The sequence below is a fragment of the Bombina bombina genome, unplaced genomic scaffold (assembly GCF_027579735.1).
Source record: "Bombina bombina isolate aBomBom1 unplaced genomic scaffold, aBomBom1.pri scaffold_781, whole genome shotgun sequence".
NCBI lineage: Eukaryota > Metazoa > Chordata > Amphibia > Anura > Bombinatoridae > Bombina > Bombina bombina.
Genome location: NW_026511290.1, coordinates 162,151 through 179,996, shown reverse-complemented (window position 1 = coordinate 179,996; position 17,846 = coordinate 162,151). Strand labels below are relative to the sequence as shown.

General features: G+C 38.4%; 1 long non-coding RNA gene across 2 annotated transcripts; it reads left to right on the top strand.

Annotated features, from left to right (window-relative positions):
* Positions 1-13,399: 13,399 nt before the first annotated feature.
* On the top strand, positions 13,400-16,116 carry LOC128643690 (uncharacterized). 2 transcript variants are annotated; one of them, XR_008399863.1, is made up of 4 exons: positions 13,646-13,884; positions 14,542-14,706; positions 15,313-15,367; positions 15,864-16,116. It is a non-coding gene; the product is annotated as an uncharacterized LOC128643690 (long non-coding RNA). The 2 variants fall into 2 exon arrangements; XR_008399864.1 differs by lacking the exons at positions 13,646-13,884; positions 14,542-14,706 and adding an exon at positions 13,400-13,554.
* Positions 16,117-17,846: the final 1,730 nt, after the last annotated feature.

Genomic DNA, 17,846 nt, shown 5'->3' with positions numbered 1-17,846 from the left:
TGGCAGCCTGGATGCTTCAAATTTTCATGCACAGCACAAGCACAGCCACAGAGCACAATTAGGTAAGTTAGTAGTCTGTGCTGCTGTGCATGAAAATTTGAAGCAGCCATGTGCTGCTAACCTTAACTTTCTGAATAGATAGATAAAAAGATCACCTAGCGCCTTTTTGCACTGACCCTAGCTAAAATAAATTGACCCCTAGTGGTCAATACACAAACCTTCAAACTATCAGTTAACTATCAAAGCGCCAACAAATAAGGCAGGGTCAGAAACTCAAACGCAATATTAAATCAATATTTATTACAATATAGATATAAAATTATTCCATTGCTAGAACAATATAAAACATATAAAAACATAAAATGGGTAACGGTTGCTATGTGTTATCACTTCTCTGCTAAAAACTGATATTATTTTTACAATGGTTTACAACTGTAAGATAAGCAGATCTGGAATAACTGTGGTAGTTAATCACCTTGTTTTAAGAATTGATCGAAAGAGAATAAAAGGGTAAATCCTAATCAAAGTGTCTAACGACATAGAATTTACTGGGGCAATAAACCCACAGATTTATTGGTTCACCCTGACCATAAAGCTAACTTTCATTGTTGTAACAATCTTAGGCCTAGATTTAGAGTTGGGCGGTAGCCGTGAAAACCAGCGTTAGAGGCTCCTAACGCTGGTTTTTACCGCCCTCTGGAATTTGGAGTCAGTCAGCAAAGCGTCTAACGCTCACTTTCCAGCCGCGACTTTTCCATACCGCAGATCCCCCAACGCCATTTGTGTATCCTATCTTTTCAATGGGATCTTTCTAACGCTGGTATTTAGAGTCTTGGCTGAAGTGAGCGTTAGAAATCTAACGACAAAACTCCAGCCGCAGAAAAAAAACAGGAGTTAAGAGCTTTCTGGGCTAACGCCGGTTTATAAAGCTCTTAACTACTGTGCTCTAAAGTACACTAACACCCATAAACTACCTATGTACCCCTAAACCGAGGTCCCCCCACACCACCACCACTCTATTAAAAATTTTTAACCCCTAATCTGCCGCTCCGTACACCGCCACCACCTACATTATCCCTATGTACCCCTAATCTGCTGTCCCTAATACCGCCGACACCTACATAATATTTATTAACCCCTAATCTGCCGCCCCCAACATCACCGCCACCTACCTACACTTATTAACCCCTAATCTGCCGAACGAACTGCACCGCTACTATAATAAATGTATTAACCCCTAATCCGCCTCACTCCCGCCTCAATAACCCTATAATAAATAGTATTAACCCCTAATCTGCCCTCCCTAACATCGCCGACACCTAACTTCAAACATTAACCCCTAACATGCCGACCGGAGCTCACCGCTATTCTAATACATTTTTTAACCCCTAAAGCTAAGTCTAACCCTAACACTAACACCCCCCTAAGTTAAATATAATTTTTATCTAACGAAATAAATTAACTCTTATTATATAAATTAATCCTATTTAAAGCTAAATACTTACCTGTAAAATAAATCCTAATATAGCTACAATATAAATTCTAATTATATTGTAGCTATTTTAGGATTAATATTTATTTTACAGGCAACTTTGTAATTATTTTAACCAGGTACAATAGCTAAAATAGTTAAAATAATTACAAAATTACCTGTAAAATAAATCCTAACCTAAGTTACAATTAAACCTAACACTACACTATCAATAAATTAATTAAATAAAATACCTACAATTATCTAAAATTAAACCTAACACTACACTATCAATAAATTAATTAAATAAAATACCTACAAATAACTACAATTAAATAAACTAACTAAAGTACAAAAAATAAAAAAGAACTAAGTTACAAAAAATAAAAAAATATTTACAAACATTAGAAAAATATTACAACAATTTTAAACTAATAACACCTACTCTAAGCCCCCTAATAAAATAACAAAGACCCCCAAAATAAAAAAAATGCCCTACCCTATTCTAAATTAAAAAAGTTCAAAGCTCTTTTACCTTACCAGCCCTGAAAAGGGCCATTTGCGGGGCATGCCCCAAATAATTCAGCTCTTTTGCCTGTAAAAAAAAACATACTATCCCCCCCAAAATTACAACCCACCACCCACATACCCCTAATCTAACCCAAACCCCCTTAAATAAACCTAACACTAAGCCCATGAAGATCTTCCTACCTTATCTTCACCATGCCAGGTTCACCGATCGCTCCATGCTCCAAAATCTTCATCCAAGCCCAAGCGGGGGCTGGCGATCCATAATCTGGCTGAAATCTTCTATCAAGCGGCGGCTGAAGAGGTCCAGAAGAGGCTTCAAAGTCTTCATCCTATCCGGGAAGAAGAGGAGATCCGGACCGGCAGCCATCTTGATCCAAGCGGCATCTTCTATCTTCATCCGATGAGGAACGGCTCCATCTTGAAGACCTCCAGCGCGGATCAATCTTCTTCTTCCGACGTCCAACTGAAGAATGAAGGTTCCTTTAAGGGACGTCATCCAAGATGGCGTCCCTCGAATTCCGATTAGCTGATAGGATTCTATCAGCCAATCGGAATTAAGGTAGGAAAATTCTGATTGGCTGATGGAATCAGCCAATCAGAATCAAGTTCAATCCGATTGGCTGATCCAAGCCCAAGATCGGAACAGCCAATAGAATGCGAGCTCAATCTGATTGGCTGATTGGATCAGCCAATTGGATTGAACTTGATTCTGATTGGCTGATTCCATCAGCCAATCAGAATTTTCCTACCTTAATTCCGATTGGCTGATAGAATCCTATCAGCCAATCGGAATTCGAGGGACACCATCTTGGATGACGTCCCTTAAAGGAACCTTCATTCTTCAGTTGGACGTCGGAAGAAGAAGATTGATCCGCACTGGAGTTCTTCAAGATGGAGCCGTTCCTCATCGGATGAAGATAGAAGATGCCGCTTGAATCAAGATGGTTGCCGGTCCGGATCTCCTCTTCTTCCCGGATAGGATAAAGACTTTGGAGCCTCTTCTGGACCTCTTCAGCCGCCGCTTGATAGAAGATTTCAGCCGGATTATGGATCGCCAGCCCCCACTTGGGCTTGGATGAAGATTTCGGAGCCTGGAGCGATCGGTGAACCTGGCATGGTGAAGATAAGGTAGGAAGATCTTCATGGGCTTAGTGTTAGGTTTATTTAAGGGGTTTTGGGGTTAGATTAGGGGTATGTGGGTGGTGGGTTGTAATGTTGGGGGGGGTTATTGTATGTTTTTTTTTACAGGCAAAAGAGCTGAATTATTTGGGGCATGCCCCGCAAATGGCCCTTTTCAGGGCTGGTAAGGTAAAAGAGCTTTGAAATTTTTTAATTTAGAATAGGGTAGGGCATTTTTTTATTTTGGGGGTCTTTGTTATTTTATTAGGGGGCTTAGAGTAGGTGTAATTAGTTTAAAATTGTTGTAATATTTTTCTAATGTTTGTAAATATTTTTTTATTTTTTGTAACTTAGTTCTTTTTTATTTTTTGTACTTTAGTTAGTTTATTTAATTGTAGATAAGTGTAGGTATTTTATTTAATTAATTTATTGATAGTGTAGTGTTAGGTTTAATTGTAATTTAGGTTAGGATTTATTTTACAGGTAATTTTGTAATTATTTTAACTATTTTAGCTATTGTACCTGGTTAAAATAATTACAAAGTTGCCTGTAAAATAAATATTAATCCTAAAATAGCTACAATATAATTAGAATTTATATTGTAGCTATATTAGGATTTATTTTACAGGTAAGTATTTAGCTTTAAATAGGATTAATTTATATAATAAGAGTTAATTTATTTCGTTAGATAAAAATTATATTTAACTTAGGGGGGTGTTAGTGTTAGGGTTAGACTTAGCTTTAGGGGTTAAAAAATGTATTAGAATAGCGGTGAGCTCCGGTCAGCATGTTAGGGGTTAATGTTTGAAGTTAGGTGTCGGCGATGTTAGGGAGGGCAGATTAGGGGTTAATACTATTTATTATAGGGTTATTGAGGCGGGAGTGAGGCGGTTTAGGGGTTAATACATTTATTATAGTAGCGGCGCGGTTCGGTCGGCAGATTAGGGGTTAATAAGTGTAGGTAGGTGGAGGCGACGTTGTGGGGGGCAGATTAGGGGTTAATAAATATAATATAGGGGTCGGCGGTGTTAGGGGCAGCAGATTAGGGGTACATATGTATAATGTAGGTAGCGGCGGTGTATGGAGCGGCAGATTAGGGGTTAAAAAAAATATGCAGGGGTCAGCGATAGCGGGGGCGGCAGATTAGGGGTTAATAAGTGTAAGGTTAGGGGTGTTTAGACTCGGGGTACATGTTAGAGTGTTAGGTGCAGACGTAGGAAGTGTTTCCCTATAGAAAACAATGGGGCTGCGTTAGGAGCTGAACGCTGCTTTTTTGCAGGTGTTAGGTTTTTTTCCAGCTCAAATGGCCCCATTGTTTTCTATGGGGAATCGTGCACGAGCACGTTTTTTAAGATGGCCGCGTCCGTAAGCACCGCTGGTATCGAGAGTTGCAGTCGCAGAAAATATGCGCTATGCTCCCTTTTTGGAGCCTAACGCAGCCATTCTGTGAACTCTAAATACCAGCGGTATTTAAAAGGTGCGGGGGGAAAAAAGCACGCATATCTAACGCACCCCTTTGGCCGCAGAACTCTAAATCTAGCCGTTAGACTGTTAACATGGATCCATGAGGGAATATCACAGTATTTTTAATTCATTGTATTACTCTGAGTTGTAAACCATTGTAAAAATAATACCAGTTTTTAGCAGAGAAGTGATAACACATAGCAACCGTTATCCATTTTATGTTTTTATATGTTTTATATTGTTCTAGCAATGGAATAATTTTATATCTATACTGTAATAAATATTGATTTAATATTGCGTTTGAGTTTCTGACCCTGCCTTATTTGTTGGCGCTTTGATAGTTAACTGATAGTTTAACCTTAATTTTCTCCCTTTTTACAAAACAATATTTGGCACAGTGGCACTAGCCTGGCAGCAGTAGATATGTTTATTGTTGTACAACTTTGTTTGTAAAAAATATAAGCCTGTCATGTTGCTGAGGGTCAGCTGGGAACGGCTGGGATTATTGGATAAGAATGTGGCTCTTGGATGCCAGTGAGAAGGAGAGCTGAAGTGCATACCTGCTCAAATAAATGTTCTAGTTGCTATCAAACACATTACAACTTCTACTACAGTCACAGATCAGTCACGGTTAGCTAAAAAAAATTTCCATGAGGGACTTTTTTTCTAAGGAAGAAGGCTTTAGGGTCAACTTAGCTAAATTTAATATAAGCACCCCCACCGTTATTTCACTTTGCAATGAAAAAAATCTAAAGGAAATGCAATCTGAATTACTGTGTACATGTAATTTCATTATCGGAAGCAAGAACACCATGTGACTAAAATGTTTAGTCCAGTTACAGAACCACAGTAAAGTCTGGTTTGAACACAACACACTGCACAGTAAATTAAATTAAAAGTATATTAATCTCTAAAAAGTACTATAACAGTCACAGAGTACTTTAACTGTAAAAATAATTAATTGTAAGCCCTGCCAAACCCCATTATATTGATAAGTTGCAACTTGCAATGCAGTCAAGAAATGGTTAATTATTTCAGAATCACGGGAATTATCATCATAAAATTACTATATTATAAAAGTTACTGTCATGGATGTTAAATTTAATGATGATAATTCCTGTGATTCTGAATTAATTAACCATTTCTTGACTGCATTGCAAGTTGCAACTTATCAATATAATGGGGTTTGGCAGGGCTTACAATACAATACAATTTATTATTATTATAGTTAGAGTACTCTGTGACTGTTATAGTACTTTTTAGAGATTAATATACTTTTAAATTAATTTACTGTGCAGTGTGTTCTGTTCAAACCAGACTTTACTGTGGTTCTGTAACTGGACTAAACATTTTAGTCACATGGTGTTCTTGCTTCCGATAATGAAATTACATGTACACAGTAATTCAGATTGCATTTCCTTTAGATTTTTTTCATTGCAAAGTGAAATAACGGTGGGGGTGCTTATATTAAATTTAGCTAAGTTGACCCTAAAGCCTTCTTCCTTAGAAAAAAAGTCCCTCATGGAAAATGTATAGTAGAAGACAAGTTGTACATGTACTGTCTGTCTGACACTGTGTTGTTGTATGTGTTGATGTCTTATTTACCTGAGAGGTCGCCTCTGGCTCGCTCCTCCGTCCATGCCTCACGGTCCTCCACACACACACACACACAGCTGCCACACAGCAGCTGACAGCTCCTCCTAGCCATAGCTGGCTCTATTAGTCAGACCGTCTGCCTCCCTTGTTTGGTCTGGTAGACCCAGAAATTCAGCACGGCTGCATGGCAGGCACACCATGGCACACACTAAATCCCAGAAGCTCCAGCCTCCTGTACTGAGTCTTCTTCCCGCCTGAACTTCAATTCTGTGTCGGCGGTGCAACGTCACTCAGCAGCAACCCAGTAGGCACGCCTCCCGGCAGCGCTGATGCTGATTGGCTGTGTAACATAGCTCCATCATGGAGGCAGTTTTGAGAACCGCCTCCATTAGAGCTTGTATGGGGCCCGGCAAGTCACCACTGGGTGGCACTAAAGTGAAACTATATTCAGATCCATATTGCACAATTTATGGAGGGCAGGGGACCGGCTCACTGCCTCCTAATTGCGCAACATGAATGCTGAATTTAATTTGGCAGCACAAGCGCACTAGCGCAGTATGAAATATGATGTGGGTAATCGCCATGGGGTGGGGGGTGTACCCTTGGGGGTGAGGGTGGCTAAAAAAAAAAAAGAATACAAAAACATATTTTTATTTTTCAAATTAAACATTATTTAAAATCTTTCTTCTGTGATTGGACAGGGGAGGCGCCGCCTCCCCTGCCTCCTATTACTGCACGTCACTGCTCACCATCACACACGGGGGGACACTAGGTAGCAAGCATATTATATATATTTACAGCTTACCATCACACACGAGGGACACTAGGTAGCAAGCATATTATATATATTTACAACTCACCAACACACACGGGGGACACTAGGTAGCAAGCATATTATATATATTTACAACTCACCATCACACACGAGGGACACTAGGTAGCAAGCATATTATATATATTTACAACTTACCATCACACACGAGGGACACTAGGTAGCAAGCATATTATATATATTTACAACTTACCTTCACACACGGGGGACAATAGGTAGCAAGCATATTATATATATTTACAACTTACCATCACACACGAGGCACACTAGGTAGCAAGCATATTATATATATTTACAACTCACCATCACACACGAGGGACACTAGGTAGCAAGCATATTATATATATTTACAACTTACCATCACACACGAGGGACACTAGGTAGCAAGCATATTATATATATTTACAACTCACCATCACACACGAGGGACACTAGGTAGCAAGCATATTATATATATTTACAACTTACCATCACACACGAGGGACACTAGGTAGCAAGCATATTATATATATTTACAACTTACCATCACACACGAGGGACACTAGGTAGCAAGCATATTATATATATTTACAACTCACCATCACACACGGGGACACTAGGTAGCAAGCATATTATATATATTTACAGCTCACCATCACACATGAGTGACACTAGGTAGCAAGCATATTATATATATTTACAACTTACCATCACACAAGAGGGACACTAGGTAGCAAGCATATTATATATATTTACAACTTACCATCACACACGAGGGACACTAGGTAGCAAGCATATTATATATATTTACAACTTACCATCACACACGAGGGACACTAGGTAGCAAGCATATTATATATATTTACAGCTCACCATCACACACGAGGGACACTAGGTAGCAAGCATATTATATATATTTACAACTTACCATCACACACGAGGGACACTAGGTAGCAAGCATATTATATATATTTACAGCTTACCATCACACACAGGGGACACTAGGTAGCAAGCATATTATATATATTTACAATTCACCATCACACACGAGGGACACTAGGTAGCAAGCATATTATATATATTTACAACTCACCATCACACATGAGGGACACTAGGTAGCAAGCATATTATATATATTTACAGCTTACCATCACCCACGAGGTACACTAGGTAGCAAGCATATGATATATATTTACAGCTCACCATCACACACGAGGGACACTAGGTAGCAAGCATATTATATATATTTACAACTTACCATCACACACGAGGGACACTAGGTAGCAACCATATTATATATATTTACAGCTTACCATCACCCACGAGGTACACTAGGTAGCAAGCATATGATATATATTTACAGCTCACCATCACACACAAGGGACACTAGGTAGCAAGCATATTATATATATTTACAACTTACCATCACACACGAGGGACACTAGGTAGCAAGCATATTATATATATTTACAGCTTACCATCACACACGAGGGACACTAGGTAGCAAGCATATTATATATATTTACAACTCACCATCACACACGAGGGACACTAGGTAGCAAGCATATTATATATATTTACAACTTACCATCACACACGAGGGACACTAGGTAGCAAGCATATTATATATATTTACAACTTACCATCACACACGAGGGACACTAGGTAGCAAGCATATTATATATATTTACAACTCACCATCACACACGAAGGACACTAGGTAGCAAGCATATTATATATATTTACAGCTCACCATCACACACAAGGGACACTAGGTAGCAAGCATATTATATATATTTACAACTTACCATCACACACGAGGGACACTAGGTAGCAAGCATATTATATATATTTACAGCTTACCATCACACACGGGGACACTAGGTAGCAAGCATATTATATATATTTACAACTTACCATCACACACGAGGGACACTAGGTAGCAAGCATATTATATATATTTACAACTCACCATCACACACGGGGGACACTAGGTAGCAAGCATATTATATATATTTACAACTCACCATCACACACGAGTGACACTAGGTAGCAAGCATATTATATATATTTACAACTTACCATTACACACGAGGGACACTAGGTAGCAAGCATATTATATATATTTACAGCTTACCATCACACACGGGGGACACTAGGTAGCAAGCATATTATATATATTTACAACTTACCATCACACACGAGGGACACTAGGTAGCAAGCATATTATATATATTTACAACTCACCATCACACACGGGGGGACACTAGGTAGCAAGCATATTATATATATTTACAGCTTACCATCACACACGGGGGACACTAGGTAGCAAGCATATTATATATATTTACAGCTTACCATCACACACGAGGGACACTAGGTAGCAAGCATATTATATATATTTACAGCTTACCATCACACACGGGGGACACTAGGTAGCAAGCATATTATATATATTTACAACTCACCATCACACACGAGGGACACTAGGTAGCAAGCATATTATATATATTTACAGCTTACCATCACACACGAGGGGACACTAGGTAGCAAGCATATTATATATATTTACAACTTACCATCACACACGAGGGACACTAGGTAGCAAGCATATTATATATATTTACAACTCACCATCACACACGAGGGGACACTAGGTAGCAAGCATATTATATATATTTACAGCTTACCATTACACACGGGGGACACTAGGTAGCAAGCATATTATATATATTTACAGCTTACCATCACACACGAGGGACACTAGGTAGCAAGCATATTATATATATTTACAACTCACCATCACACACGAGGGACACTAGGTAGCAAGCATATTATATATATTTACAACTCACCATCACACACGGGGACACTAGGTAGCAAGCATATTATATATATTTACAACTCACCATCACACACAGGGACACTAGGTAGCAAGCATATTATATATATTTACAACTCACCATCACACACGAGGGACACTAGGTAGCAAGCATATTATATATATTTACAGCTTACCATCACACACGAGGGACACTAGGTAGCAAGCATATTATATATATTTACAACTCACCATCACACACGAGGGACACTAGGTAGCAAGCATATTATATATATTTACAGCTCACCATCACACACGAGGGACACTAGGTAGCAAGCATATTATATATATTTACAACTTACCATCACACACGAGGGACACTAGGTAGCAAGCATATTATATATATTTACAGCTTACCATCACACACGAGGGACACTAGGTAGCAAGCATATTATATATATTTACAACTCACCATCACGCACGAGGGACACTAGGTAGCAAGCATATTATATATATTTACAACTTACCATCACACACGAGGGACACTAGGTAGCAAGCATATTATATATATTTACAGCTTACCATCACACACGAGGGACACTAGGTAGCAAGCATATTATATATATTTACAACTCACCATCACACACGAGGGACACTAGGTAGCAAGCATATTATATATATTTACAACTTACCATTCACACACGAGGGACACTAGGTAGCAAGCATATTATATATATTTACAACTCACCATCACACACGAGGGACACTAGGTAGCAAGCATATTATATATATTTACAACTCACCATCACACACGAGGGACACTAGGTAGCAAGCATATTATATATATTTACAACTCACCATCACACACGAGGGACACTAGGTAGCAAGCATATTATATATATTTACAACTTACCATCACACACGAGGGACACTAGGTAGCAAGCATATTATATATATTTACAACTTACCATCACACACGAGGGACACTAGGTAGCAAGCATATTATATATATTTACAACTCACCATCACACACGAGGGACACTAGGTAGCAAGCATATTATATATATTTACAACTCACCATCACACACGAGGGACACTAGGTAGCAAGCATATTATATATATTTACAACTCACCATCACACACGAGGGACACTAGGTAGCAAGCATATTATATATATTTACAGCTTACCATCACACACGAGGGACACTAGGTAGCAAGCATATTATATATATTTACAACTCACCATCACACACGAGGGACACTAGGTAGCAAGCATATTATATATATTTACAACTTACCATCACACACGAGGGACACTAGGTAGCAAGCATATTATATATATTTACAACTTACCATCACACACGAGGGACACTAGGTAGCAAGCATATTATATATATTTACAACTCACCATTCACACACGAGGGACACTAGGTAGCAAGCATATTATATATATTTACAGCTTACCATCACACACGAGGGACACTAGGTAGCAAGCATATTATATATATTTACAACTTACCATCACACACGAGGGACACTAGGTAGCAAGCATATTATATATATTTACAACTCACCATCACACACAAGGGACACTAGGTAGCAAGCATATTATATATATTTACAACTTACCATCACACACGAGGGACACTAGGTAGCAAGCATATTATATATATTTACAGCTTACCATCACACACGGGGACACTAGGTAGCAAGCATATTATATATATTTACAACTTACCATCACACACGAGGGACACTAGGTAGCAAGCATATTATATATATTTACAACTCACCATCACACACGGGGGACACTAGGTAGCAAGCATATTATATATATTTACAACTCACCATCACACACGAGGGACACTAGGTAGCAAGCATATTATATATATTTACAACTTACCATCACACACGAGGGACACTAGGTAGCAAGCATATTATATATATTTACAACTCACCATCACACACGAGGGACACTAGGTAGCAAGCATATTATATATATTTACAACTCACCATCACACACAAGGGACACTAGGTAGCAAGCATATTATATATATTTACAACTCACCATCATACACGAGGGACACTAGGTAGCAAGCATATTATATATATTTACAGCTTACCATCACACACGAGGGACACTAGGTAGCAAGCATATTATATATATTTACAGCTTACCATCACACACGGGGGACACTAGGTAGCAAGCATATTATATATATTTACAACTTACCATCACACACGAGGGACACTAGGTAGCAAGCATATTATATATATTTACAACTCACCATCACACACGAGGGGACACTAGGTAGCAAGCATATTATATATATTTACAACTTACCATCACACACGAGGGACACTAGGTAGCAAGCATATTATATATATTTACAGCTTACCATCACACACGGGGACACTAGGTAGCAAGCATATTATATATATTTACAACTTACCATCACACACGAGGGACACTAGGTAGCAAGCATATTATATATATTTACAACTCACCATCACACACGGGGGACACTAGGTAGCAAGCATATTATATATATTTACAACTCACCATCACACACGAGTGACACTAGGTAGCAAGCATATTATATATATTTACAACTTACCATTACACACGAGGGACACTAGGTAGCAAGCATATTATATATATTTACAACTCACCATCACACACGAGGGACACTAGGTAGCAAGCATATTATATATATTTACAACTCACCATCACACACAAGGGACACTAGGTAGCAAGCATATTATATATATTTACAACTCACCATCACACACGAGGGACACTAGGTAGCAAGCATATTATATATATTTACAGCTTACCATCACACACGAGGGACACTAGGTAGCAAGCATATTATATATATTTACAGCTTACCATCACACACGGGGGACACTAGGTAGCAAGCATATTATATATATTTACAACTTACCATCACACACGAGGGACACTAGGTAGCAAGCATATTATATATATTTACAACTCACCATCACACACGGGGGGACACTAGGTAGCAAGCATATTATATATATTTACAGCTTACCATCACACACGGGGGACACTAGGTAGCAAGCATATTATATATATTTACAGCTTACCATCACACACGAGGGACACTAGGTAGCAAGCATATTATATATATTTACAGCTTACCATCACACACGGGGGACACTAGGTAGCAAGCATATTATATTATTTACAACTCACCATCACACACGAGGGACACTAGGTAGCAAGCATATTATATATATTTACAGCTTACCATCACACACGGGGGACACTAGGTAGCAAGCATATTATATATATTTACAACTTACCATCACACACGAGGGACACTAGGTAGCAAGCATATTATATATATTTACAACTCACCATCACACACGGGGGGACACTAGGTAGCAAGCATATTATATATATTTACAGCTTACCATCACACACGGGGGACACTAGGTAGCAAGCATATTATATATATTTACAGCTTACCATCACACACGAGGGACACTAGGTAGCAAGCATATTATATATATTTACAGCTTACCATCACACACCAGGGACACTAGGTAGCAAGCATATTATATATATTTACAGCTTACCATCACACACGAGGGACACTAGGTAGCAAGCATATTATATATATTTACAACTCACCATCACACACGAGGGACACTAGGTAGCAAGCATATTATATATATTTACAGCTCACCATCACACACGAGGGACACTAGGTAGCAAGCATATTATATATATTTACAACTTACCATTACACACGAGGGACACTAAGTAGCAAGCATATTATATATATTTACAGCTTACCATCACACACGAGGGATACTAGGTAGCAAGCATATTATATATATTTACAACTCACCATCACGCACGAGGGACACTAGGTAGCAAGCATATTATATATATTTACAACTTACCATTACACACGAGGGACACTAAGTAGCAAGCATATTATATATATTTACAGCTTACCATCACACACGAGGGACACTAGGTAGCAAGCATATTATATATATTTACAACTCACCATCACATACGAGGGACACTAGGTAGCAAGCATATTATATATATTTACAACTTACCATTACACACGAGGGACACTAAGTAGCAAGCATATTATATATATTTACAACTCACCATCACACACGAGGGACACTAGGTAGCAAGCATATTATATATATTTACATCTCACCATCACACACGAGGGACACTAGGTAGCAAGCATATTATATATATTTACAACTCACCATCACACACGAGGGACACTTGGTAGCAAGCATATTATATATATTTACAACTTACCATTACACACGAGGGACACTAAGTAGCAAGCATATTATATATATTTACAACTTACCATCACACACGGGGATCACTAGGTAGCAAGCATATTATATATATTTACAACTCACCATCACACACGGGGACACTAGGTAGCAAGCATATTATATATATTTACAACTCACCATCACACACGAGGGACACTAAGTAGCAAGCATATTATATATATTTACAACTCACCATCACACACGAGGGACACTAGGTAGCAAGCATATTATATATATTTACAGCTTACCATCACACACGAGGCACACTAGGTAGCAAGCATATTATATATATTTACAACTTACCATCACACACGAGGGACACTAGGTCGCAAGCATATTATATATTTACAACTTACCTTCACACACGAGGGACACTAGGTAGCAAGCATATTATATATATTTACAACTCACCATCACACACGGGGGACACTAGGTAGCAAGCATATTATATATATTTACAACTTACCATCACACACGAGGGACACTAGGTAGCAAGCATATTATATATATTTACAGCTTACCATCACACACGGGGGACACTAGGTAGCAAGCATATTATATATATTTACAACTTACCATCACACACGAGGGACTCTAGGTAGCAAGCATATTATATATATTTACAGCTCACCATCACACACGGGGGACACTAGGTAGCAAGCATATTATATATATTTACAGCTCACCATCACACACGGGGGACACTAGGTAGCAAGCATATTATATATATTTACAACTTACCACCACACACGAGGGACACTAGGTAGCAAGCATATTATATATATTTACAGCTCACCATCACACATGGGGGACACTAGGTAGCAAGCATATTATATATATTTACAGCTTACCATCACACACGAGGGACAATAGGTAGCAAGCATATTATATATATTTACAACTTACCATCACACACGAGGGACAATAGGTAGCAAGCATATTATATATATTTACAACTTACCATCACACACGAGGGACACTAGGTAGCAAGCATATTATATATATTTGCAACTTACCATCACACACGGGGGACACTAGGTAGCAAGCATATTATATATATTTACAACTCACCATCACACACGGGGGACACTAGGTAGCAAGCATATTATATATATTTACAACTTACCATCACACACGGGGGGACACTAGGTAGCAAGCATATTATATATATTTACAACTCACCATCACACACAAGGGACACTAGGTAGCAAGCATATTATATATATTTACAACTTACCATCACACACGGGGGGACACTAGGTAGCAAGCATATTATATATATTTACAACTCACCATCACACACGAGGGGACACTAGGTAGCAAGCATATTATATATATTTACAACTTACCATCACACACAAGGGACACTAGGTAGCGAGCATATTATATATATTTACAGCTCACCATCACACACGGGGGACACTAGGTAGCAAGCATATTATATATATTTACAGCTCACCATCACACACGGGGGACACTAGGTAGCAAGCATATTATATATATTTACAGCTTACCATCACACACGGGGGACACTAGGTAACAAGCATATTATATATATTTATAGCTTACCATCACACATGAGGGACACTAAGTAGCAAGCATATTATATATATTTACAACTCACCATCACACACGAGGGACACTAGGTAGCAAGAATATTATATATATTTACAGCTTACCATCACACACGGGGACACTAGGTAGCAAGCATATTATATATATTTACAGCTCACCATCACACACGAGGGACACTAGGTAGCAAGCATATTATATATATTTACAACTCACCATCACACACGGGGACACTAGGTAGCAAGCATATTATATATATTTACAACTCACCATCACACACGAGGGACACTAGGTAGCAAGCATATTATATATATTTACAGCTCACCATCACACACGAGGGACACTAGGCAGCAAGCATATTATATATATTTACAGCTTACCATCACACACGAGGGACACTAGGTAACAAGCATATTATATATATTTACAACTTACCATTACACACGAGGGACACGAGGTAGCAAGCATATTATATATATTTACAGCTTACCATCACACACGAGGGACACTAGGTAACAAGCATATTATATATATTTACAACTTACCATTACACACGAGGGACACTAGGTAGCAAGCATATTATATATATTTACAACTCACCATCACACACGAGGGACACTAGGTAACAAACATATTATATATATTTAGAACTTACCATTACACACGAGGGACACTAGGTAGCAAGCATATTATATATATTTACAACTCACCATAACACACGAGGGACACTAGGTAGCAAGCATATTATATATATTTACAGCTTACCATCACACACAAGGGACACTAGGTAGCAAGCATATTATATATATTTACAACTCACCATCAAACACGGGGGACACTAGGTAGCAAGCATATTATATATATTTACAGCTCACCATCACACACGAGGGACACTAGGTAGCAAGCATATTATATATATTTACAACTCACCATCACACACGAGGGACACTAGGTAGCAAGCATATTATATATATTTACAACTCACCATCACACACGGGGGACACTAGGTAGCAAGCATATTATATATATTTACAACTCACCATCACACACGAGGGACACTAGGTAGCAAGCATATTATATATATTTACAGCTTACCATCACACACGGGGGACACTAGGTAGCAAGCATATTATATATATTTACAACTCACCATCACACACGGGGGACACTAGGTAGCAAGCATATTATATATATTTACAACTCACCATCACACACGAGGGACACTAGGTAGCAAGCATATTATATATATTTACAGCTTACCATCACACACGGGGGACACTAGGTAGCAAGCATATTATATATATTTACAGCTTACCATCACACACGAGGGACACTAGGTAGCAAGCATATTATATATATTTTCAACTTACCATCACACACGGGGGACACTAGGTAGCAAGCATATTATATATATTTACAGCTTACCATAACACACGAGGGACACTAGGTAACAAACATATTATATATATTTACAACTCACCATCACACACGGGGACACTAGGTAGCAAGCATATTATATATATTTACAACTTACCATCACACATGAGGGACACTAGGTAACAAGCATATTATATATATTTACAACTCACCTTCACACACGGGGGACACTAGGTAGCAAGCATATTACATATATTTACAACTCACCATCACACACGGGGACACTAGGTAGCAAGCATATTATATATATTTACAACTCACCATCACACACGGGGACACTAGGTAGCAAGCATATTATATATATTTACAACTCACCATCACACACAGGGACACTAGGTAGCAAGCATATTATATATATTTACAACTCACCATCACACACGAGGGACACTAACTAGCAAGCATATTATATATATTTACAACATACCATCACACACTAGGGGACACTAGGTAGCAAGCATATTATATGTATTTACAACTTACCATCACACACGGGGGACACTAGGTAGCAAGCATATTATATATATTTACAACTCACCATCACACACGAGGGACACTAGGTAGCAAGCATATTATATATATTTACAACTCACCATCACACACGGGGGACACTAGGTAGCAAGCATATTATATATATTTACAACTTACCATCACACACGAGGGACACTAGGTAGCAA